This window comes from Trachypithecus francoisi, unplaced genomic scaffold (genome assembly GCF_009764315.1).
Source record: "Trachypithecus francoisi isolate TF-2019V2 unplaced genomic scaffold, Tfra_2.0 Lachesis_group4, whole genome shotgun sequence".
Lineage (NCBI taxonomy): Eukaryota > Metazoa > Chordata > Mammalia > Primates > Cercopithecidae > Trachypithecus > Trachypithecus francoisi.
Window position 1 is genome coordinate 36,621,733 of NW_022681469.1, and position 24,254 is coordinate 36,645,986.

Here is a 24,254-nt window from a genome sequence, read left to right on the forward strand (position 1 = left end):
AGTCTAGGAATCAAAGGTATATTAACCTCTTTAAATCAGTTGGACAGTAATTTTTTCGCATTCTCTTTTTCCCTTTGTTTCTCTTTTTTTTTTTTCTTTTTTTACTGAAACTTTGGATAAGCGGGATTTTTCAGTCATTGGGAGTTTGTTAGAAACGTATTTTTAATAATGTCTGGATTGGAAACTTGGGTTGGAGGTAAGGGGAGGTATTTTTGAATACCTTTGGTGGCCATTTCAAGTTTTTTAGTAATTCTTGGTCGGTTTACATTTTTGCATTTTACATCAGTTTTTCCTTTGGAAAGTATCATTTTTTTCCAGATTATTCTTAGATTTAGCTGTAATATTTTAATATTTAAAATCTTCTGTTGTTTTATCTATCCTTTTATAAGTTCTTTTTTATTTCATTTTTCTCACTTCAAATATTCTGTTTAATTTCTATTATTCCTGCAGAAGTTTGTCTGCAATACTAATCTTTTCGAAGCACCAATACATGTGTGTTAATTTCCTCTCTCTTAAAAAATCTTAGTTCCATTAATTTCCTCCCAAATCTTCATTATTTCTTTTCTTCTGTTTCCCTAGGATTGTTGGGTTGTGTTTTTTCCAAATCCTTTGGTTAAATAATTCAGCTTATTTTTCCCTGTATTTCTTATATCCCAATTGCCTTGAGTTTTTAATATGAAATTTTTGTTTTTGTTTTATTTTATTACTCAAGTAAAAGTTTTTTTCCCCAATTCTTTTGCAGTTGTTTCACCTCAAAAGAGCTTTTTTCTGCTTATATTGAGTTTTTTGTGTAAAATTTTCACCTAGTTTTATCTTTAATCTCATTCTCTATTAGCATAAGAAAGAATCTTTCTTCTTCAACATAATATTACACTTTATAATTTTCTTTTAGAATTTTTCCTCTGTTATGTGGTGCTTCTGTATTCTCTGGAGCATAATTTTTTTTTTTTTAATTTTTGCTTGTATTACCATTCATAGATACTTGTCTAAACAACCTAGGACAAATAGTTGTAAATATACTTCTTTGATAAATAGTTGTATATATGGCTTCTTGAAAGTCTTTTTTTTTTTTTTTAACTTTTAAGATTAGAGTATAAGTGTAGGTTTGTTATATAGGTAAAATTTTTGTCATGGAGGTTTGTTATACAGATTATTTTATCATCTAGATATTAAGCCTAATAACTAGTTGTTTTTCCTGATTTTCTTCCCTCCTCCCATCCTCCACCCTCAGAAAAGCCCTAGTATGTGTTGTTCCCCTCTATGTGCCCATGTATTCTCATCATCTATCTCCCGCTTATAAGTGAAAACGTGATATTTTCAGATATCAGCTTCCCTTAATCTCATTCATTCAGGCTTTTCATTACTCTCATCATGAATTGTTTTGACCAGTGGTGACCAAGTCTGACCAGGGTAATTTGAGAGCTTAGGCCCCCTTTCCCTTAATCTTCTTTTAGCATCCTTTGAGACCTCTGATGTGAGAGTTGAGGTTTTCTGAATCTTAAAGTGCTATCCAATTCAACTGCTTAAAGAATCCTCTAGGTCCTTCTTTTCCCCTGACATCTCATTCATATAAAAATACTGTTTTCCATAAGACCCACCTGTGTAGAAATTTCAGACTCTGGTTACTGACCCTCATCAGTCAACGGTCTCTCGCCGGATTGTGTGCTTATTTTTTCTCCCCCCATTAAGCATTAAGCTTCTAGTTTAGAAATGCAATGGGTTTGGTACTTCTTCATCTTATTGATCCTCACAGATGTGATTTCTACTCAAAGTAGGAAGTAACCTTGATCTTTTATGGGCTCAATTGATACAAAACATATTTTCATCTTCAGAATCCTATAGCACTTTGTACTATATATTTTTAATTATATCTGAAGATATCTTTCTTAGCTCTCTTACTCATAAGTGTCCTGTGGCAATGATTTGTGTCATTTTCATCTTTAATTCCTCATTTTAATTCCTAGCACACTGTTTTACAATGAACAAGTCCCTAATAAATAATCTTAAATACCTCTATTTTTCTAGTCTGTTATTTATTCAGTAACTGTAATTTATAACTATTCTACAACTATTCATTTTCCTTAAAAGCAAAAGGATATCATTTGTCTAATATTGTTTTGTTTTGCTTTATTCTGTGGAGATAAATTTACATTATAAAATTTAGGTTTGGAGAAACCCAATTACAAAAGGCAATTTCTATGAGGATGCCTTGTCATGCTACAGGTTCTGTCTCTGTTCCCAGTAGGCAGATCTAGTTTAGGACTGTCTCACAGCAGCCACTTAGTTCAGTTGGGTAGATCTGGTGCTAATAGTCTAGGGTTTCCTCTAAGGTCTTGTTGTCCTTCTTTATCCTTACTTTATCAAATGCTTGATAAAGTATTATTGGAAAACATGAGAGTAAGACTTGCGGTGGAATTTTTGTAAAAGTTTTAAAAGGTCCCAAGAGATATGAGTCACTTTCACTGATGTGGGGCTCAGTGTATCATCCATCAGTCTACAACTCTTGCCATTAGCCTTTAAAACAAGATCTATTTGTCATGGAGTTATTATCAACAATTCAAATATATATGTGTTTTCATCAATGATACAGCAATATTCTCTACTAGTTCTTACAGGAATATGTGATCAATATCAATAGGATAATTCTGATAATTATGACTTTTCTGTAAAAGTCTTGTGAACATACTGGAAAGGTTCTTTAACAGACTTTTTTTAAATAAAACATATTTATTATCTGGTATACTGTTACCTTTTTAGAGTACTCAGCTATTACTCTAATTAGCAAGCTGATCCAAACATATGGCTTCTTACATCTCTGACATCCAAATATAGTAGATTAAATGCATTTGAAGAATCGATCACATTAAATAATATTCTTATTTAGTTCTTACAACAGTATGTGACAGGTGTGATGAAACCAACTTACAAGATCACTAAGGCATAAGGAGGTTAAGAAATTTGCCCAAAGTCATGTAGCTAATAAGTGACCATGATTTGAACTCATTTGTCTGATTCCAGAGTTTGTTCTCTAAACTGCTAGGCAACACCACCTACTAATACAAAATACTTTTCTCCTTAAGTGATCACTGTCAGTTCATGATACTCAAGTACCACCAGAGGCCAGGCAACCCAAATACTTGTGTGAAGTGATTAGGTTAAAAGTAATGAGGACTGGAAGTATCAGGATTATAGGAATCAAGAGATTATGTACTGCAAAAGGGATTTCAAAATATATTTTTAAATGCTCAGCTTTCAAAGCACATTGGCAAGCCAGATTTGGTCCATGAGGTCACCATTTATTATTTTTTGGTTTATAGAAACATCCCTCTGCATTACTACTTTTGAATAATTTAGAGACTCTGCTAATTGCCACATACTCAGACACAGTATTTATTTCTTTTCTTAACGACTAAGGAACCTTGGATAGTCACATATTTTGAAATTGATTTCACTGAAATAAGAGAATGAAAGGAATTAGAAACGTACTTTTTCTTGTTTAAATCTTTCTTCATGTCATTTATTAAGAATAATGACATTTCCATCAAATCAAATCTATTATCTCTTCTGTGGCTGTCTGAGGCCTGGCCTATTATGTACTCAATAATTTGCAAACTCTAAATATTAGGGTCTTAATTTAGGACATAAAATTCATCATCAGTCTGACATTTATTTCTCATCTCAGAATTGTATCAGTTTGTAAGTTTGGCATGGTGAATATCTCAGTTTATAACTATATCTTAAGCCTGTGACTTTGTAGTGAATTATAGGAAAAACAAATCTGCATAATATCTTTTAGCCTAGTAAATGTATTTGCTCTCCTCTGTTTAGTTACTTTGCTGAAATATCACTTAGAAACTATGTTGGGAGGCATTGTTGAAATAGACTTGATATGTTTAAAGGTTAGCCTATTTTGAACTGATTATAGCAGTTCAAGGAATTTACCTTACTACAAAAGCAAATGATTATGATTGTTTAAATGTAAGATTAGGAAACAAAATCCCTCGTGTTAAAGTCCTCTAGAGTTTAGATAAAAATCAAAATCATCCTTTTAAAAGAATTCAGGTACAATAAATAGAATTCAGATCAGTGAATGTTCAAACTCCTAAATCACTGGCAAATTAGGTAATACACAGAGCTGGAGATGTGAATAGTATATAATGAGTATAATAAAGGAGTTGAATGTGATGTGCCTCGGGTGCATGTTAGTAGCTAATTCCAATATGAATGCTTTGCAATCATTTGCCAGCAGAGAGGCATGTGTTCGGCTAAATGGAAATCTTGGACGTTCTCTCATACACCCCATTATTTGTAATTGAACACCTGATTTCTATCATGCAACAAATTAACATCTGCACTGGATCTGTCTTTTATACATATGGATACACTGATTAGAATTTTGCAGATAGGCAGATACTTGAAAACAAAAAGACAACATTGTGAAACACTTCCAGCCATAATTTTTGATTACATATTGAGAATCGTTTAATTATCTTACTCCATGTAATTAGCTCTTCTACTTAGGTCAATTGCTTTTTTTATTAACATGACATGTTAGCAATTTGTTAATTGGCATAAAATAACATGAGACTTTTCTCGATATTTCATATGAGAAATACATGTGCTTAAGGAAGCTAAGGGAAACGCAAAAAGGTAAATGCATTCATTAGCCCCATTATAGTATTTGCCAGTGCCACTGCCTGGTGCCACCAAAATGTGTGATTCTACTCTTTGAATTTCTATCCTTCTGTTAAGCAGTGTGAGTTTGTTGATTTGAGTGGTTACCAAAATTTAAGACCATGGGTGTACATTTAAAATAGAAGAGTATTTTCTGAAATTAAAAGAATGACAAAATAAAGAAATGAATATAAAAATGCTAGTTGGCGGCAGGGAGCTGGGTAGAGAGTTACATACATTCAGGTAAGACAATTATTAATTATTAAGAAAGATTTAGTCAATATCAAGCCTTTAAGCTCCAGGCTGTTTTTTTTTTTTTTGACCCCTGCTTTTTATTATCAATAATTTTTACATGTTAACAAAGATATTATTGGTTATATCTAGAAAGAAAAATTTATTTTCTTTCAAAGAACTTCGCTAGCGTCTGGAACAAATAGACAACTACCAGTATCCTACATATTAGATATGTATGAATTTAAGAGCTGAAAGAGATGTGGGAGTTACTTAGCTCCACATCTCTAGAGGGCAAGAGTGATAGGCCTTTCTCAAAATGGGGGTGGAGTGAAGGGCATTTGTTTATTAACCCTGTTACTGAATATGTTATGGGCAAAGCACTAGGTTGGGCATTCTGACAAATAAAAAGATAAATTCGCATAACCCTATCCCAGTGAAAATTGTTTAGTGTTCCTTTTTTGTAAGTAATGTTTTTATCCACTTGAGGGCACTATGATCAAATTTAAAAAGCAAACAAGAAAAATGTTATTTTGGTTTATTTCCAATAAAATTGTTTATTGTACTCTTGGGAAATATAGCTGTATACTTTTAGATAAAATACCTTTTAAATATACAGAGATGGCTAGCTTTTATTCATTTTTGTTTAAGTTTCAGAATAGGTACAGATTAAAACAGCAGTTCTCAAAAGTGTGGACACTGGATACCAGGCCAGCAGAGTCAGCGTCACCTGAGAACTTGAACATGCAAATTCTCAGGCCTGATCTGTCAGTCTGGAACTCTGGGAGGTTGTGGGGTTGGGGGAGAGTGGGGGAGGGGGTGGCAGTCTGTATATTCACAAGCCTTCCATGTAAGATTTTGTTGCTTATTAACATTTGAAAATCCCTGAATTAGAATATGTACAGTTGGAAATACTTTTTTATTTCCGACTCTTTAAAAATTGAGTTAGCAGTTAGCTTATCAATATGTTTGGAATATTGTGGAAAATGTGTTTCTTAGGAAAGTTACCTACATTAGCAATAGATAAATAAATGAGTCTGAAGACTTAAGGTAATTTTTTTGCCCATGATTGTGCAACTGTGTCCATATGAGTCAGAGTAGTTGGTTGAATGGTCATTTTTATCTCCTCCTCAAAAAGGAACAATTTGAGATAAATCATTTGTTGTATTATGTAGAAAAATCAGCCAATTGATAGAATTTCCCAAATCTAACTTTTTGCAATGATGTCAGGGGCATAGCCTAGATGTCAAATACTAACAGTATTTTTTTGTTTTTTTTGTTTGTTTGTTTGTTTTTTGAGACGGAGTCTTGCTCAGTCACCCAGGCTGGAGTGCAATGGTGCGATCTCGGCTCGCTGCAACTTCCGCCTCCCAGACTCAAGCGATTCTCCTGCCTCAGCCTCCCAAGCAGCTGGGATTACAGGCACCCGCCACCACGCCCAGCTAATTTTTGTATTTTTAGTAGAGATGGGGTTTCACTATGTTGGCCAGGCTAGTCTTGAACTCCTGACCTCATGATTCACCCACCTCAGCCTCCCAAAGTGGTGAGACTACAGGCATGAGCCACTGCGCCCAGCCTGCTAACAGTATTTTTTAAAACATCTCTGTAGTATCTTTATACTTATTACAAGGGATAATACATATATTGGGTCATTTGATCCTCTGGACAATTCTTTGAAGCAGTTAGGAAACCAATCATTACCTCCATTTACAATTAGAAAAAACTGACTGAGACTCAACTGAGGCCAGTTTTAGAATTCTTACCTGTAAGTATATTAGTATAGGAACTCTACTCATTCTCTTTTTAATAAGTAGGTAATTTTGTTGCCCCATTCTTAAGAGTTAGTGGGAACAACTAAAAGAGAATACTGCTGCCCTTAAGAGAAGAACTTCAAACCTCTGGTTTTAGGAAGGAGAATCTTGCAGGTGTAGATGACTAGACTGTGAGGCTGGAACTTGAATTCTGAGGGTTCCCCTCCTCGGGGGATTCTCACATCCTTTCCGTAATACTATGCTGGACCTCAGAAATATCCTAACTTCACCTCTTCTTTCTCTTCCATTGTGGACACTCTTTCCTTTGACGCTCTGTGCAGTTAAAGCAGTGTAGAGCTTCTGAAAGTCTTTATGCTAAGGGACAACAAATGAGAAAGTAATCTCAAAGAATATAAGAAACTACCAGTATAGCTTGTTGTCACTGACGGATTCTGAGCTGTTTCTCTACTGCAGTGTGACACTGCATGCCCTGTCAAGATTGCTGACTTCAAATTGCACCTCAGTGAGGCTTCCCTTCTAGTTAACTCTTAGTTGTTGTTGGTTTTTTCTCAATGAAGATTCCTATCTTACACCCACCAGGGATGACATTCTATACATGTGAACACTTTCCCATTCACAATCAATCCAGCATCTAGCACAGGAGGTCCCTGTTCCCAGAATGCAAGGAATGGTCTTGATCTTGTTCTGAGATCAAAACCATCTCCTCCGTATAAAAGTGGTAAAAAGATTACTTGAAGACAATTTTATGTATATAGTAGCTGGAGGCCATTGCTGCAAAATTAAATAGAATGCTGAAGTGAATCTTGTAGCAAAGTCGGAAAGTATAAATATATAATGAATATTGTGTGTTAATAGTTATGTGTAGTTTTTAGCACAGTCTTCGTAGTATTAAAAGTATCAGAAGTTGGTTATAAATAACTGTTGTCTGTAGTGATAACTGAACCTACCTTCTAAGATTGTTATATTAACTGAGATATGTAAAACATAAAGCACAATACTTGGATTATAGAAAATTTATATTTTAAAAGGTAAGTGTCATAAGGAAAATGATGGTGATAAAATGCAGTGGGGATAGTTATTTTAACAACATGGGTAGAGTATACTATGGCATAGAATATTTTATAATGTAACATAGTCTCATTTTACTCACTTTTTAAAATTTGTTTTTACTTTCAGATAGAGTAAAGCTTAATTTTCTTGAATGCTAGTGAAAAAAAAAGTTAACTGAAGCCTAACTGGAAACTTTTTCTTATTTCAAAACTTATTGTTGAAAACTATATTGAAATTTGTTAAAATTTTGTGCTTTTTAGAGTTCATAAATTATTTTATTTTTATATTACTAAGGATCATTTACTCACCTGTTTTCATCTGTCTGAAAGTCTCTCTTGTAGGAACTCTCATGGTAATTTATCTTTACTTTTTATAATATCTTCTACATTATTTTTGTATTAAGTATGAGGATATCTTCTCTTCTAAACTGCCCAAAGTAAATAATAAGTGAGTCAGTTATCGCTGAATAGCACTAATTCCAAAATATATCTTATAGTGTCTAAGTTTTTCTTGCCAATTTTCTAACTGTAGATCAAAGGAAGGAAGTAAAAAAGAAAAACCTCTGAAGAGTTAAAGATTATTTGGATTCTAGTCTATTAACATTATAGTGCAATTCTTGTTAACTTTCCAATTACTTATGTATCTCCCTGAAAATCAGATATAAATGTGGCAGCAGTTGAATCAATCCTCATACCCAGGAATTTAATGTTGGCACAGATCTTCAAGCAGGATCCACATTTTATTTTCCTGTGGAAAAATAACATACCTTCTTAACTGAAGTAGAATGGATCTTATGTTTCTTTTCAATTGTGCTGTTTAGATGATACCATCCAAAAAAGAGGGAGGAAAAATATATTTAAAAGTCATTTCCTACCAAGGGCTGATTTTCCCCCTATTCCATTTAATGGTTATTACTTATTAAGAAAAATCCAGAGACACCACCAGACTGGCTTTAACTCTTTTATTCTTTTCTGTTAAGCAGTAGTGTTCCTCTACAAGTTCATGTAACAGATTTCTAGTCTTTATCCCTAGTTTTATATCTAACAGGAGAAGGATTTCTGCTTATAATAGTTTTAAAATTAGGGATGGGTATACTTTTTTCAGTGAAATAAATGCCTTACTTATTTCTTTTACTCCAAATGTGTTTTTCTGCCTCTTTCATTTGTATTCCTGTGAATGTATGACTCTGTGAAATGATTCCATTAAATGATTCCATTAAAATGCAATATTTACTTATTTGAACTAATACATCTTAGTGTTGCTTTTTTGGAGTGGGAAGGTACTGATTTCCTGTGCTGAAATGTGCCTTAAACAAAAAGAAAGAAAAGGAGCAGATTTTGTTCTGGAGTTGTTTATAAGAAACAACTTCACAAGTGCCATCGGACATGGCATTGTAATTCTTGTTAGGCAAAAGTAATAATCTGTATATGTCCAGTAGATGGCGCAAACATTCCCCCAAATAGAAAATAATTGTCGTAAAATAGAAAATGTTGGTATTAATAATAAAAGTGGCCCTTATTTAAGTAGAATTAAGTAATCTTCAACACATTTTCTTTTTCAAAAATGTAAAAAGAGAAGGTTGAAAGGAGGTGAAATGGTAGTTCATTTTGGATATATCAAACTTGTCAAGAAACTTTATCAAATTAATACAGAAAAACTTTAATGTTTAGTAGTTTATGAATAATCAAAGCTATCACAAGGTCAGTTTTAACAGAAAATATCTGAAACTTGAAATTTCGAATATGTTGTGTAAATGTCAAAAGCTATTTTTCCTACTATCTTGGTTTCATTTTTATGTGTCCTACATTCGTAAGCAAAAGCACTGTGAATATAGTTTTGTCAGCAAATAAATAAATGGAATTCTTAAGCTTTAAGTTAAAAAGGAAAAGAAACATTATACAAATCTAGCCCTATATAGTCCATCCTTATTGCACGTGGATTCTTTATTACTACTGGCTTTACTTTTTCATTTTCCTCTAAATAAATAAAGATATATGGCCGAGCGCAGTGGCTCAAGCCTGTAATCCCAGCACTTTGGGAGGCCGAGACGGGCGGTTCACGAGGTCAGGAGATCGAGACCATCCTGGCTAACACGGTGAAACCCCGTCTCTACTGAAAATACAAAAAACTAGCCGGGCGAGGTAGCGGCGCCTGTAGTCCCAGCTACTCGGGAGGCTGAGGCAGGAGAATGGCGTGAACCCGGGAGGCGGAGTTTGCAGCGAGCTGAGATCCGGCCACAGCACTCCAGCCCGGGTGACAGAGCGAGACTCCATCTCAAAAAAAAAAAAAAAAAAAAAAAGATATATGAGAGAGAAGCTGAACGTTATAGTTTTTGTAGTAGTCTAGAATTTGTTAGTTGGTTGATAAGTAGCAATTTCTTAAGAACTTAAGAAATTCAGTAGCTTGGAACATAATACAGGTACTCTGTAGAAACATTGCTTTTATCTAATGAATATGAAGAGCTAGTTTTTGTTGTTGTAATGTGTGACATTGTAGGTATTCTTCATTTTGGAAAAAGATATACTTACATTTTTGCCCCATTCCTGGAAAGCTTTTCTCCTTAAATGGGACGAAGCTGAAAAGTTTATTGCCATCCCCACACCCCAAAGAGACTTTCAAACAAGTTAAGTTGAAATATTTTCTGTTCTACTTACTACTACCACCACCACCACCACCACCACCACCACCACCACCACTACTAATGCCTTCATTTACATTGTGCTTTATAGTTAAAAAGCCCCTTTATATACATCATTCCAGCAGATTTTTGTAATGACCCATCTATTATAGTCGAGGGGCTAATATTGCTATTCTTGTTTTACAAATGAGAAAAGTGAATCTTTTACCTGGCACTTAGCCATTTAGCGAATCATTCATGTTCTCTCTCTTTCTCTGTTTGTCTGTCTCTCTCATTATTTTCACCCTTCACTCTCTGTTTTGGGGGAAACATTTATTCTTCATTCTCAATACTTGCTTCCATGTGAGGGATATTCATTACCATAATGAATGATCTCTGTTCATTCTGCACAAGCCTGTCGAGGGCAGGATCTTCTCATGGAACGGCCTGTCCTCTTAGCACTGTCTGTGACTGGGCTGGGGAAAATACGTGTCATAACAATACTGAACCACATAAGGAAGCCCACCACTTGCAGGAAAAACACACACTCACACACACACTATTCAATATTATCTTTACCAGTATTCAAAGTGATGTTTTGTACTCTACTCTTTTAAGTCAATTTGTTCAGAACTCGGGCAAAGAAAAGAGGTACTGAATTACTTGGCCTCCTCAGAGATTCCAATAGTGTCAATATCAGACTTTATTTTTTTTAGCATATTAGTGAGAGTTAGAAATCTGGTAGCATTTTTAGATCTTTAGACATATATATTCTGTTCATTTTGACTGAAAGATCCTTGTGATGCTGTGAGATTGAAGCCATTTTCAGCAGTGGTTGAAGAGCCCTGGGAGTCCCTTTTCGGCATAAAGGTGCTTAAGGTGCACTAGATTCCTGAACCTCCAAGCCTGTTTTCACAGCAGCTGCTTCATGCTTCCTCAACGTTTTCATAATTCACATTAAGTTAAAATTCAGGGTAATATTCTGCTGCTAAAATTATTTGAATACTCTTGATCCAAATAAATATAAAAATACCAAATTTATCGAAAATCCAAAGGCTATTCAAGACTTTTAAAAATTGTTGATATATGTTGTATAATTTTTGCAAAATATTTACTTCCTTTATTATAGTTTTATTACAATTGCTCCTAATGACAAACTAGAAAAACCATTAAGTCATTCCAAAAATGTTTAATTATGACTAGGATATTAGTGTCTGCCATATGAAGGAACAGTGCTAGGCAATGAGAATAGAGTGGTGAGTCACAGACGATATGGCCCTTGCCCTCATGGAGTTTGCAGTCTTGTGTGGGGAGTAAACATTAATCAAACAATCTGCTGGCATGACTTTGTAGAAGAAATGTGTACGTCACCTCGTTGGTATAATAAGGGAATATGACCTAATTAGCGATGCAGAAGGTTCTTCTCTGAGAAAATGATAGTTGAGCTAAGAGGACGGTAATAAATGGGAAGTGTGAGACTCAAGAACTAAATGAATTTAAAAATAAGTATTGGAAATGGATAAAATTGTACAATGTGTGGGACAAATGGGGTGAAACAGACTACATGTGAACAGTTGGAAGAGCAGTGAGAACCCAGACAGTATTTATACAAAGGAGTTCTTGGTGTCAAAGTAAGACAATACAGTATCAAAGGAGACCAGGCGGGATGGCCCATGCCTGTAATCCCAGCACTTTAGGAGACCGATGTGTGCAGATCACCTGAGGCCAGGATTTGGAGACCAGCCTGGCCAATATGGTGAAACCCCGTCTCTACTAAAAATACAAAAAAATAGCTGGGCGTGGTGGTGCATGGCTGTAATCCCAGCTACTCGGGAGGCTGAGGCATGAAAATCACTTGAACCCAGGTGGTGGAGGTTGCAGTGAGCCGAGATCGTGCCATAACACTACAGCCTGGGCAATAGAGTGAGACTCTGCCTCAGAAATAAATAAATAAACAAATAAATAAATAAATGTATCGAAGGATATCAACACAGTGTTTATAGATGTGAGCAACTGCAGAAATGTCTATGACCAACTAATATGTCAAGAATTCAAGCACAGAGTATCAGAGAAAGTTTAGCAAGAACAAGAGCAAAGCTGTGTCCTCAGCCTGGGGTACTGGGCAGCTTATCAAAACAACTACTGGCACACAGTTCATAATGATATTTTGTCAATGACTGATGGCATATATGACAGTGATCCCATAAGATTGTCACTTTTTTTTACCGTAGCCTCTCTATGTTTAGATACGCTTAGAAACAAATGCTTACCTTTACAGTTCCTACAGTCACAAGCTGTACAGGTTTGTAGCCTAGGAGTAATGGGCTGTATGTATCGCCTAGGTATGTAGTAGGCTATACCATCTGGGTTTGTGTAAGTCTACTCTATTATCTTCTCACAAAGACAAAATTGGCTCATGATGCATTTTTCAGAAGGCCTCCATCATTCAGCGATATATGACTATATTTAAACACAAGGGAGCAGGTCAGGGACTGAGACACTGAAGCCAAGGAATGATATCAGAGCTGGATTAACAGCAAGTGTATCTTACTTCTCAGTTCCTCCAGCCTTGAATCAGAACTCCACAAGCCTCCTTGACTATAGACAAGATTGGTCACAAAGTATAAAGTTGAAGTTCAAGTGACATAGTGTCCATAGAAGAGGCTATTGGGAAGGGAAATCTGTGAAACATGCTGAGTGTTAGGAGGAATTTAGGTACTTTTGTAAATAAGTTACATGAAGATGTTACTGTAAAGATGGACATAGTTTGTTTACTAAATTTCAGAGCTCTTCCAGAATGTCCTCATTAGCCAAGACCAGAGAGCAGCATACTAGAAGAAGAGGCCTTTCAGGAACCAAACATAGCCCATGGAGATTATGATCAAAATTTTAAAGAAAACTTTTCAAAGATTTTTTTTTTTTTTTTTTTTTGAGACAGGGTCTCACTGTGTTGCCCATGCTGGAGTCTAGTGGCACTATCCTGGCTCACCACAGCCTGTATCCCTTAGGCTCTGAGGATCCCTCCACCTCACCTCAGCCTCCTGAGCAGCTGGGACCACAGACACATGGTTAATTTTTTACATTTTTTTGTAGAGACGAGGTTTTCACTATGTTGCCCAGGCTGGTCTCAAGCCCCCTGGCTCAATAGTCCACCTACCTCAGCCTTCCTAAGTGCTGGGATTACAGGCGTGAACCACCACACCCAGCCCCAAACATACATTTTTATAGATTTGTAGTAAAACTATGTTAGAAGTGAAGATGGTATTTTAATTATGACTAGGATATTAGTTAATTCCAAACAGAACGTAAAAACCTAGTTATATAATTTTATTGCTTAAAGACTCAGTAATCTAGTCCAGTTAATTTCTCAAAGTATGTGCTAGAGAACATGACTGTTACAGATACTCTATGGAAAACATTCTGTACTTTTGGAGATACCACATACACTACTCTCCCCTACCTTTGCACATGTCTGCTACAGACTCTTAGAAGTTCTTAATAAATATAGAACTTGCTTAGTTTGGTTTAACTGAGTATTCCTCACATTTATTTGGCATTATTTTTCTTCAGAGTACCTCCTTGTATCCAGATGTTCCAAGACACACACTGTGGAAAACGCTGTATCTCAAACTGTCATCTTAATTATTTTTTTAGAGTGTATGTAGTTTATAGAATGGACATTTTATGTGCCTATTTCACTTGAAATTCTGAATATGAAAAAGGGAGACCAATACCTACATTTCCAAAAGAAGGAAACATAGGCCTAACATATTTGTGTTAATTCAGGATTACCTGTATTACAAGTAATGTTAAATAACATTTGATCTTTGTTATACCTTAGGAGTAGTGTGCCCTAAAAGAGAATGTATTTTTATTAGTCAACATGATATGGTTTGACACATGAAAGCCTTTGCTAAACCTTTTGTTTCTTGCTAAACTACTTACTTTCTCAGGGAAAGGAAAGCTTTTTTTTTTTTTTTTTTTTGAGACGGAGTCTGGCTCTGTCGCCCAGGCTGGAGTGCAGTGGCCGGATCTCAGCTCACTGCAAACTCCGCCTCCCAGGTTCACGCCATTCTCCTGCCTCAGCCTCCCGAGTAGCTGGGATTACAGGCGCCCACCACCTCGCCCGGCTAGTTTTTTGTATTTTCAGTAGAGACGGGGTTTCACCGTGTTAGCCAGGATGGTCTCGATCTCCTGACCTCGTGATCCACCTGTCTCGGCCTCCCAAAGTGCTGGGATTACAGGCTTGAGCCACCGCGCCCGGCCAGGGAAAGGAAAGCTTAATGGAGTATCTCACAAAAATGTCTAGGATTGCGTAAGTAAATAATTTCTTTTTAATTGTTGGATGCCTCAGAGCTTTTTTGCCAAGAGATGAAAAATGTCATTTTCTTTGGAATGTGACATAGCGTTACTCTTAGAGACATTCAGATTTTTCACAGTCCCAGTCTTCTTCCTAGAGGATGGAGGAATGGACCTCTCTGTGAGTTTGCCTGGTTGGGGTGGAGGGGGCTACTCAGTAAATTCTTTGGACATTTTTCCCATTTATTTACTTCTGAGACATTTTATAATCAGCTTGGAAAGCCTACTAATTTTCTTTAACTTTTAGCAAACAGTGAAGCATGTGTAGACAAAAATTTTGAAGGGTATTTAAATTGAGGAAAAACATGAAACCAGGCTTTATGAAATATGCCTTCTGTATTAGAATATATTGAGGTAATGCATATATTAATTAACTTCATTTAGCCATTTCACAATGTACACATATTTCAAAACATGTTGCACACCATAAATATATACAATTTGTTGGTTAATTTTTAAAAATAAAAAGGAATAAAGACCTAACATATTTATACAATTGTATAAATATCAGCACTGATCATGAACCACTTAAAAATATTTATCAAGGTACTTTTTTTCTGCTAATTGAGATCTAAAAGAATGCCAGTGACCAGTTAGCAAAGAAAAATACCAGGAAACCTGTCTTTGAATAAAATATTTATCTGCACAGTTTGATTTAGTTGGGTTGTTTGGCTTATATTTATTGAAAACTACATTGTATAGAACTACTTAATTATTTTCTAGTTGTTTTATTTCTAGGTGACAGTACATTGACATCTATATTAGAATATACACTTTAATAATGATCAGTTATAAAATGCTGGAGAAGATACGGAGAATGGGAACTCTTATATACTGTTGATGGGAATGTAAACTAGTACAGCCATTATGGAAAACAGCTTGGAAGTTTCTCAGAAAACTAAACATAGAACTATCATGTGATCTAACAATCCCACTAATATCTGTTTATATTAAAAAAAAAAAAATCAGTGAATCAAAGGGATACCTGCCTCTCCATGTTTATCGTAGCATTGTCCTCAGTAGCCAACATATGAAATCCATCAACAAATGAATGGATCAAGAAAATGTAGAACATGTACACAATGGAATACTATGTAGCCATAAAAAAGAATGAAATCTTGTCATTTGCAGCCACATGGGAGGAACTGGAGGTCATTATATAAAGTGAAACAAGCCAGGCCTAAAAAGACAGATGGCACATGTTCTCACATGTGAAAGCTAAAAAAGTTGATCCATGGAGATAGAAGTTAGAATGATAATTACCAGAGGCTGGGAAGGGTGTTGGGGGTGGGGGACGGGGAGGATGAGGCTGAAGAGAGAGGTTGGTTAATGTGTTCAATGTGTCACATAGAAGGAATAAGTTCTAGTGTTTAATAGCAGAATAGGGTGACTATAGTTAATAATAATTTTTTGCATGTTTTTAAATAGCTAGAAGAGAAGATTTGAAATGTTCCCACTACAAAGAAATAAATGTTTGAGGTAATGGAGATCCTAAATATCCTGATTTTACCATTACACATTTTATGCATGTATCAAAATATCACATGTATCCCATAAACATGTACAAATACATGTCAGTAAAATATTTTTTAAATAAAAGGGCCAGATGCGGTGGCTCACACTTGTAATCCTAGTACTTTGGGAGGCTGAGGCAGGCAGATCACTTGAGCTCAGGAGTTCTAGACCAGCCTGAGCAACATGGTGAAACCCCGTCTCTACCAAAAATACGAAAATTAGCTGGGCATGGTGACATACGTCTGTCGTTCCAGCTACTCAAGAGGCTGAAGCATGAGAATCTCTTGAATCTGGGAAGTGGAAGTTGCAGTGAGCCAAGATCACACCACTGTACTCCAGCCTGGACAACAGAGTGAGACTCTGTCTCAAAAATAAATAAAGTAAAATGAATTAGTTTGCAAAAAGAGAGAGAGAGAAAAAAGAATGATCAGCTAGAACTACATCAGCAATTCTTGATGTCTTATCCGAGGGTGGAATGGGGTTTTATGGTCTTATCTGGGCAGTTTGCCTTTATTCATTTTCTAGATTTTGCTATAGCAAGCACGTTTTTAGTATAGTTTTATACTGTCTTAAACCGTAACTGTTTTAAACAGTTATAGTACTGATAAGAACTGAGGCTTAACTTGGATTTAACTGAGATGAAATTAACAGAAGGTAGAACTCAGGAAAAGGAAGAGGGACAATTCTAAAACATGTGATACCTAATATAAGTGAAGAACTCTATGTTTTATGCAGTTGCTTTCAGGAATCTCCTGTTTATATAGCACATACATTTTAAGTTCTTGCTCAACAATAGGAGTTACTGGTTTTTCTTTAGTCATAATTTCTCCCCAAATGTTATGTAATTTTGTTTGATGAGGATCCTTTCCATGCATCCCCACCTCTCTTTTACTCTTTCTCATAATAATTCAAGTCCTATAATAACCAACCAGAAAGTATTTACTTCTAAGTTTCTTAATGCCTGGGTCCCAATGTTGTCTCAAATCAGTTTCTTTTTTCATCCTTAGTTGAAACAACCACCCCCTCCCCGCCCCGCCCAAAAAAGTCTTAATCTTGTGGGGTTAAATAAAAGAAAGAATGTAGTGAAAGGAAGATTCCTTTTATGCAAGCAGCAGAGAACTTGTAGGGATGACTGAAAGTGCCTGAGGGCATTTGGTCCCTATTGGTTTTCACTTCAAATGCAACGGTGCCTACAGATAGCCTGTATTGTTGTCAGTTAAATGGGATCATGAGTATCTGAAAGGTGTTTGAGAATGAACCGAAAATCATTTTCACAAGTGGATGATTACTTCTGCCACATGTTAACCGAACTCTATCCGAATGCCCCAGATTTTTGAGCCTGCATTAATTGCTCTTTCAACCTTGACTGAGGCTTCTCTTATGAAAGCCCTTTCCAGGACTAAACCACTCTATATATTGATTTTTTTTTTCTTTCTGTATTTTTCCTTGAAAAATGAAGGCTTGTAGAAGAAAAGGCTTTATCATTCAAAATGTAAATTGGTTGTTGCATTTCTTTGAATAAAGCGCTAGACTCATAAGTGATCCACCAAAATTAATAGTTCTTTTTTTCAGGCTCCAAATAATTCCCATCTTCTGTATACAATTATGTTTTTCAAATATTCATTAGTGATGATTTTTCATCATAAAGTAAAACCATGAACTCTCACAGCATGGACTCAGTGCAAATAAATTGTCATATTCTCATTTCTATTAGAATTGTGTGCCACCACTCTAATTGAAACTAAACTACAATATTTAGTAATGTGTGGAGAATTTTTATGTGTTGAAGTATTCCTTGAACAATCTTCAAGTTAGAAAGGTTTTGTAAAGTGTTTTTAAAGTGTTTGAATAAGCAAGTTCTTTATTTCATTTTACTATTTTCTATTTAAAATCTCGCGTAGAGAATATTAGCTGTGTCTTTACTATTACTAGAATAATATGGGATCTAGTTCAAACATATTGTGATATGAAGATGGGTTAAATCTCAAGTTTTTAATCAGAAAATGAGTTCTTAAAATGTCATTGACTTTTGTGATTATAAATGTTAGCCAAGAATATATAGTATTTAAAGGAAAATGGCTAAATAGTTAAACTTACTTCTGAGGTTTTTGGCTCAAAAGAAAACAAATCAGAATATTACATATGAATGCATTTAAAAAAACACATGCACACATTCAACTGGGTACTATGTAAAGACAAGCATTTAAAATAGTTTTGTCGTATCAACATTGCAGCATTAATGCTTGAAATTTATTTTTACTAAACTTCATTTTACTCAACAAATCTATTGCCAAGAACAATTTTATTGGTACTAAAATACATATGTTAATGATCAGGAAGTCTTTCTAAAGAAAAGTTTTTGTTCCTACTGTCACAGAACATTCTGATGGATTTCATAAAGACTATTTTTGTTCACAAATGAAAGCTTTTAGAAGTAATTGTGGTGTTGTCTTCCAGCTACCTTGTTAATAGTTGACTCTTTTAAAAATCATGTTGACGCCAAAAAGGTTGTATAATTTTTAATGTAGGTACTGAGATACTCTACTGACTATATATAACTATAGATATAGAAGATTTTTAAAATATACTATTTGCCTTGTTGGTAGTAGTTATTTTGGCTTAAGGACTGGTCATTTCCTTTAAAAAAAGAATCAATTAGGCAAATACCATTTAAAAAACTGTTTTCTCTTGACTTTTTTTCCAAACAGCATAAAATATATTCTACACTTCTAAATCATATATTAAATATATAATCAAAAATTTGAAAGTTTCATTTCTTCATATCTCTGATATTTGATGATACAATATGACCTAAGAATAGCTGGATTTTTTTTTTTTTTTTTTAAGTCATAGGGGAAAGAAACTGGTATATATTTAGTTGTCTTTGTGCTTTGTTTCCTAGCAATCAGATATGTGTTTCTTTGGAGCAAATAGTGCTCTCCATTTGGAATAACCCAGAAGAGGGATTAATACTTTATGATTATTGCTATGTTTATACTGACTGATAGAACCAAATGCTTCCAGGCTTTACTCTTGTGTGTTAAATCCAAGCTTTGTGTCAGTGCTTGCTAATTTCTTTGTTACCTAATCCCATGCAAGAAGAAAAGATTTTAAAGTTAAGCAGGCAATTTTTTGTTGTTGTTGTTCAAAGGGAACAACTTCTTAATACCTTGCTTAAGTTGGATGTGTTCATGAAAACAAATACTTTAAATAGTATCTGAGCGGTTATTTTAAAATAATCCAAAACACTCTAGTTACATGAGTATTGTGATGCATTGGAAATAGCTCAAGAGAAAAAGTGTTATAGTTAAATTAGTTTTGGAAATATGTGCTTGTAAAAATGTCATGTACAATGGAATACCTCTTTTAACCCCATTCAAATAATTACTGGATCAAATTTAACTTTGATTAGGGATTCCCTCCACCTCCCCACCAGCCCCACCACCAACCCAGGGCCACAATAGAGTACTGGAGAATGTAGCATGGCCATGAAAACTGATGATATTTGTGTTCTTTTGTTTTTCCATTCATTTCTGATTTAACTAAAAGAATTTGACAAAGATGACAACAAAATATTTAAAACCAAATTCTGTAGGTTGGTGGAAATGAATGTTAAAAAGCCCTCAGACACACACACACACAGAATCTGCGTTCCTCTTTAAGATCAGGTGAAAAAAATTCACAGTACTCGTTAGAAAATGCTTCTCTCATGCTGTGTGATAGATACTTATTTTATTGGATAACATTGTAAATTGTCACATAAAACCCAGTTAAATGTGTGTTCCCAGTTTGACTGGTATTTGACAGGTCTCATTTACATACCCTTAAAAAAAAACTTCTTTGAGTTAATCATACAATCATGAGGAAGCTAGTAATGACTCAGCAGGTTACAAAATATTGAGGGAGAATACAGCTGCAGCATAGACCCACTAGCAAATCTGTAGTACACCTAGCCGAGGTACTCTCTGTTCAGCCTGACACACACATTTCTTAGGTAATATTTTTCTATATGTTTATTTGGTAGACTCATACTTTATAAAGCAATAAAATGCCAATTGTCCAGAATGCAAATGATAATAACATTAAAAACGGATTTTTTAAGACAAGTTAATAGCTATCAAAGATCTGTTAAATTAATGCCATTTCCATTGTATGTCAAATAAATGGTTATATTTAATTTTATCAGCTGTTCATTTTCCTTTTACAGCATTATGCAGTTATAATTTATTTTTATAACAGTGACTCTCAGATGCTATGGGATTCTTCCTAATCATTAAAGATCAAGTTATATTTTCTAACTGTTTGAAGTCAACTTGATTTTTATACGCAGATTCTTTAAAAATTGGCTATAGATATATATATACAGTCTTTCTACATAGAGTAACTCATTTTTCTGTAATTAAGGATACTAGAGCCTGTAAATGTAATGAATAAAATCTATTGCCTAAGTAGAGCATAGTATCAGGTTAAATGTAACTTTCATGTATTTTTCTGAAATAGAACTCTTTTTGGCCTTAGATACCATAAAAAAAAATTATAACCTAACACTGAACATTAAGAAACAACAACAAAGAATAGTAATTCAACAGTAATGCCAGGCATAAGATGGGTTAGGAGAAAATGCTTTTTTAATTTTGTAGATGTCTTCTAGTAAATGGATTATCTGATAGTTACCAAATAGTAAAAAGATTTTTGCTCCATTTTCCTCATTCCCTCCACGTTCCAGGCCTTCTGAGGTAAAAGGATTACCCATCTACAAGGAATTTAGACTACTCTAAATTCCAAAACTTGAGAATGACCTTGGAAACTAGAAAACCCATTTAAGCATGAAAGCTTATAGGATGTCTCCACTGTACTCAAGATAATGAGATAAAGGACTTTATCTTTGGTCTCCATACCAGAAATACATATGTATAGTAATAATGACCACAATCCCCCAAATATTTAATAATGGTAACTTTTTCTGATTACAAAAGTAAGATGTACCTTTATACATTTGCTGATGGTAACTCAAAATGGTATAGCTAGTTTGGAAAACAATTTGGCAGTTTCTTGTAAAGTTAAACATGTACTTTCAATATGACCCTACAATCCCACTCCTAGATATTTACCCAGGAGAAATGAAGACATGCTTACACAAAAAGACTTGTACACAAGTGTTTATAATAGCTTTATTTATGATATCCAAAGAAGTGAAAACAAATATCCACCAACTAGTGAATAAACACATTCTTGCAAATCCCTACAATGGAATATATTGCTTAGCAATGAAAGGAGTGGGCTTCTGATATTAACTACGTACAACAACATGGATGAATCACCAAAGCATTCTACTCAATGAAAGAAGTCAGACACAAAGGCTACATATTGAATAATTCCAATTATATGTTCTGGAAAAAGAAAAATGATAAGATCAGAAATCAAATGAGGGGTTGCCAGAGCTAGGGATGTAAGGAAGTGATTGATCATAAAGGGCATAAGGAGACTTTTGGGGAGGTGGAAATGTTCTATAAGTTGATTGTGGTGGTGGTTACATGACTGTGTCAACACTTACCAAATTAGATTCCTGAAACAGGTAAATTTTACTTTATGTAAACTATACCAATAAACTTTACTCAAACAGTGAAAGGAAGACATGGCCAATGTAGACATAGTGGAAATATAGAAAGGCATAAAGAATAGTATGAAATTCATCTTTAATTTCACTCATGAGATATTAACTATAAGATTAACATTTTGTTGCATTTTTCTAGATATTTCTGTATGCATATAATATGAACTCGTGTGACTACCTTTTTAAAACATAACATTATAAGAGTTTTCCCATATCATTAGTCCCTCTGTCCCCCTGCTTTCTGTCTTCAAAGTAACCCAACATTTTAAGCAAATTTGTTAATCTATCATTTTGATGATGTTGCAGCTGATTATTATTCTTCATGCAGGCCCTTCACTGTCAGCAAGACTGACACTGAGTAGCTTGTGGTGTTGATGGTTTGTGTGTCACTATTTACTTTCACTTGTATATGACCCAGTTGCCCAGCAGTCTGCAAAGTGAAACACTTTGAAAGAGCTGAGAAGCAGGCTGTGGTTACAGGCAAAGGTCATTCCAGATGCTCTCTGTGGCTCCGAGCCAGCTATTTGGTGCATATCTTGCCAGTTCACTTTCATAGAGGGCACCTGTCATGTCCACAGTATCTAGCTCCAGAGGTCATTGCTGTTAACCCTGAAATAAGAGCTTGGGTATGTGCATTTCAAAACAGGAAACTGCAGAGGAAAGACAGAAAGAGAGCAACTAAATACCTGTCACTAGAACCACAGAGAAGAAATTAGAAGCTAGAGCAAAGGTGGAGCAAAGGGTTTTAAGGGGTCCTTGAGAAGAAACAATGAACAGGTAAGAATAAGAGCAGTAATGTCTCAGCCAGTCATGAAATGAATTCACATTCCATCCACAAGCACAGATGATGGAATGAATTAAGGGCATATCATAAATGCTAAATAGAAGTTCACCAAACACTTCAGTTAGCTGATGTGCTGAAAGAAAATATATAATTGGTTTGGACCATTTGGGTGATGTTTTACAGTGCAAGAACTTTGTTTTTATTTTGACTTTTAGTGACTCCATGGTTTTTTTTCCACCTGGATTCTGAAAATTTCTGGGAATTTTCAGGGAACTAAGAAGAATACTTAAATCTGCCATAACTCTACCACTCAGAGATACTATTAGTAATATTTTTGAATTATTTTTACATATTCTTTGACAAGTTCCAAATCATTAACTATGTGTGTGGTTTTGAATCCTACTCTTTTCATATGGTATTACACAATGTGATACTTTCTATGTTATTAATTTTATCAAAAACATAATTTCATTGGCAACATGGTATTTCTCTGTGGATATGCCAGCATGTATTGAGTAATTTTACTGCTGCTGGACATTTGTTATCAGTTTCCAATAATATAAACAACACTGTTCTATGTATCCCTACAGCATACACCTTTATATGCACCTCTTTATTACCTTAATACATTCGGGAATGAAATAATATGACTATTTCTATGTATTGACATGTTATCCTACAGAAAGATCATCTCCCAAGATGTTACACTCCCACTAGTAGTGAATGAGTGTGCATTCATTCCCCACACCTTAGCCAACTTCCTTTGTCACTGTTTCTAAAGAGGGGAGGGGGGAAAACAGTATGTTTATTGTGTTTTGCAAAATAGGATTATTTTAATAAGACAGAAACTAAAGATTCAGCCTAAGATTTTAGCTTTAAAAGTTGTGGAAGTCTAAAAATCTTAAGCCCCTAAATAAATAGTTAATCATAATACTTTAAAAAAAAAACACTCAGAATTATATATAAATTTAGTTTGAACAGCCTCTGCACTGTGAATCCTTCATTTCAGAATAAAGGATTATGATAAAATATTGAAAAATCTTTCTTTAATTTTAAAATTAGGCCTCTACCTGTCATATTTTAAACTTCTAGCAATATTTTCCACTTTTGTAGGGAATGTGTTTATAATTTTGTGGCATAATTTTGGAATAGCTCTCCACAACAGGGTCACACTAACTTTTAATTTCTTCTTTTTCCTCCCTGATATTTCAGTATATCACCTGTATATTCAGTAGGAATAATATTCTCAAATAATTGGCTAATCATTTCAATTCAGCTTACTAAGGTCAATGCAAAGTTAAAGAAAAGTCGTGGTTGCAACTATGTAAAACTACACAATGGCATATTCATTACTATCTGAATTTTGTAATTAAAAAATTTGTAGTGAGATGCTTTCATAAGTCAGGTAAATCCCATAAGGATGGAGCTAGCAGAGACCTTAGAAATCAGCAAATCCATCCTTCCATTTGATAGGTGAAGACATGGAGACTGAGATTGGTGCAGGCACATTTTGGGGTCACCCAGCTGGACAGTGACCCTTCACCCTGGATTCTTGGCTCTGCAGCTGGCTGCTCCTCAGGCCGCACTACTCAGCTCCAGTCACCTGAGAACTGAAGCATTGATAACTATGTCCTCAAT

At 34.8% G+C, this 24,254-nt stretch overlaps 1 protein-coding gene across 22 annotated transcripts in view; it reads left to right on the forward strand.

Annotated features, from left to right (window-relative positions):
• CADPS2 (calcium dependent secretion activator 2) overlaps window positions 1-24,254 on the forward strand; it is a 578,042-nt gene that overhangs the window by 334,212 nt on the left and 219,576 nt on the right. The window lies entirely within an intron of this gene.